Genomic DNA, 3303 nt, shown 5'->3' on the forward strand with positions numbered 1-3303 from the left:
GAAAACAACATAAAGACTAATATACTGCCTTGGGGGGGAGCAGGATTAGGGGAAAAATTGTAAAATTCAAAATAAATAAATTTTTAAAAAAGGAACTGGTCAAATGGAAAAAGAGGCTAACAAAGCCTGATGAAGAAAATAAATCCCTAAAAATTAAAAAAAGAAAAGAAAAGGAAAAAGATCTATAGAGTTATAGAAAATTTGACATAAGAACCAAAAGAAATATAAGGTAAACCAAAAACTAGTTACCAGGACAATTTGTCAATAAGGACAAATTGTTTACTAACTAAATTTGGAAATATAAATCATATATACAATATTGTTAGTAGCAATTGGATGGTTAGTAGGAAAGATTAGGGTAGAGCTGAGTAGGATAGGATTCTTAAAAATGTCTAGGAAAAGATTTTTTATCCATTGTGCCACCTAGCAGCCCAGAAAAGATTTTTTAATAAAAGAATTGCCATTTTATACAAATGAGATGAGAAAAGGATTACCATATTTCCTCATGTATAAGACCCTTCCATGTATAAGACACACTTTAATTTGGGGGCCTGAAATTTGAAAAAAATGCATTACATAAAGTTATTGAGCTCACGTTTTATTCATCATAAAATTCATATACCACCTCATCACTGTCAAAACTCTCATCCATTAGCTTGTCCTCATCTGTTTTTGATGGTGAATCATTGTCTTCATGTATTTCCTTATTCTCATTTGAACACAAAACAATGAGCACAAAGACAACGAGCACAAAAAGATCTTCAACAACTGTAGAAGATGCTCCCAGTTTTTAGACCCCCAAATTTTTTGTAAAAGATGTTGTCTTATACTTGGGAAGAAACGGAGCTGGTAGTTCTGGAAGCCTGCTCATTGAGAATGGGTTAAAAAGTGTGTGTGTGTGTGTGTGTGTCTGATGAATATGTCTATATATCTTTGTGCATGTATGTGGTTGTATGTATGTATATATACATATAAATGTATATATTTGTGTATGTGAATATGTATACAAGTATATATGTCCATGTATGTTCATATATATTTATTTATGTACATAGATTAATATTTTTAGATACATGTATATATATTTCCATGTTTAATTATATTTGAGATGAGAAGGAAAAAATAAACAGTACATAGCAGAGGACAGAAGAAAACCTAGAAGGAAGCAAAGATGAGCAATTTTGAACACAATGTACAATATTTATTATATAGTCTTTCTTGAAATTGAAATTTTTTTAAATTGTGTATCCTCATATTTTGTTGTGTACATGCCAAAATTTTTTATTTTTATTTTGTAAAATTTTGTAAAATTGTAAAATTTTATTTTGTAAAATTACAAAAAATAGAAAAAATTGCTTCTTGAACCTGGGGGCGAGGGAGAACAAGATTAAGATTAGGTTTAGAGTTGCAGATTAGAATTACAGTAAGATTTGGAGGCATTTATGGATATGGCTAGAGTTCCTTTCAAAGTCACTTTAGGGGGCGGCTAGGTGGCATAGTGGATAAAGCACCGGCCCTGGAGTCAGGAGTACCTGGGTTCAAATCCGGTCTCAGACACTTAATAATTACCTAGCTGTGTGGCCTTGGGCAAGCCACTTAACCCCATTTGCCTTGCAAAAATCTAAAAACAAAAACAAAAACAAAAACAAAGTCACTTTAGGCTTTAGTAGTGGGCTAGCATGGGTTGGTTAAGGGTTTGCATTTGGAATGGGAGATAGAGGCTTCTAGAGTAAGAGTTAGAAGGTTAGAGTTAGAGTGGGAGGGTTAAGGTTGGTGTCAGAGTTGATGAAGTTGAAGGAGGGTTGGGAATCTGAGTCAAAAGCATTTCAGATTACAGTTAAGATCGGAATTTAGGGTGAGAGTTATGGTTTGGGTTCATGTAAAGGTCACTTAGGATTTAGTTATGGTGGACTGTTTAGGGTTGGATTTGAAGAATGGGGCAGAGGGTGTTTGAGTTGAAGTTGAAGGGTTAAGGTTTAGTTAGTGTTTAATGTTTAGGTTTTAGGGTTTAAATTAGTGTTAGAGTTGCAGTCAAAGATAGAGTTAGGGTTAAGGTTAAGGTTCATGTCTAGGCCATTTTGGTTTTGGGGTTAGTTGCTTAGTGGTTGGATTCAGAGTGGGAAGGAGAGACTTAGGACAAGGGATTGATGGTGATTATTGTGGCTTGCTTCACCTTGGGGCCCACAGCGGTGACCTCCCTCCCGGAGGGGAGCTGAGAATAAGGAGTCAAGCCACCACTGCCTTATGCCTCCAGCTCAATTTTATTACTGCTTAGCTTCTACATATATACTGTTAGGTCTTCCGGGGTAGAACAAAGAGAATGAGGTAATAGGGGGGTATACAAGTGGGGTGTATGTGCAGAGTCTTGCGTTACAGGATAAGGGGGTTCGTTGGGGGGAGGTGGTAAAACACAGCTGTGTTTTGTACCCTTGGGCTGTGGGGCAGAATGACCAGCTCCCAAGGACTCTGGAGCACCTTATCTCTCAGGGTGGCATGCTACCTCCTGAGACTGTCCAGGTGGCTGGGCCATTAGAATAGCCTGTGTTCCCACAGGTGATGGTTAGAGTAGGTTAGGCTTTGATTTAGAATTAGGGTTATGATTTAGGATTATGTTCATGTCCAAGTCATTTAGGTTTTGAATGGAATTTTGTTTCTTAGGGTTGCATTTAGAGTGGGAGAACAAGGATCGGAAGGTTATAGATCCAGTGGGAGGTTTAGGGTTAGGGTTAAAATTAATGTTAGAGTTCATGTCAAATTATTTGAACTTTGGGTGGAATTATGTGCTTAAGATTGGATTTGGATTGGGAGCTTCAAAGACAAAAACCAGAAGATTGGAGATCCAATAGGAAAGTTAGATTTAGGGGGTTCAGTTTATAGTTAGTTTTCAGCTTGGAGTTCTCGTTAGATTGATGGCTAGGGTTAAGGTTATGATTTAGTGTTAGATTTAAAGTTAGGGTTGTTGTGAAAGACATTTGGCCTTTAGTTGGAGTTGGTGAAGTAGTGTTAGGGTTAGGGTTGGGTTAATGGGATTGGATCCAGTGTAGGAAGCAGAAGCTTCTATTTTAATAAAGGGAAGGTTAGGGTCTTAGTAAAAGGTTGGTTTAATGTGAGAACCTAAGCTACAGTTTAATTTAGTCTGAAAAAACAATTTTAGTTTAGAATCTGAGTAGAAGACAATTAAAGTTGGGTTCTAGTATTGTTAGAGGCCATTAGGTCAGGAAGAGGTGGATTCAGAGTTGTAGAAGATGAATGGGGAAGCAATGGCAGCAGTGACTGGGTCACAGTCAGATTAGGTGAAATCAG

The sequence above is a fragment of the Macrotis lagotis genome, chromosome 4, assembly GCF_037893015.1.
Source record: "Macrotis lagotis isolate mMagLag1 chromosome 4, bilby.v1.9.chrom.fasta, whole genome shotgun sequence".
NCBI lineage: Eukaryota > Metazoa > Chordata > Mammalia > Peramelemorphia > Peramelidae > Macrotis > Macrotis lagotis.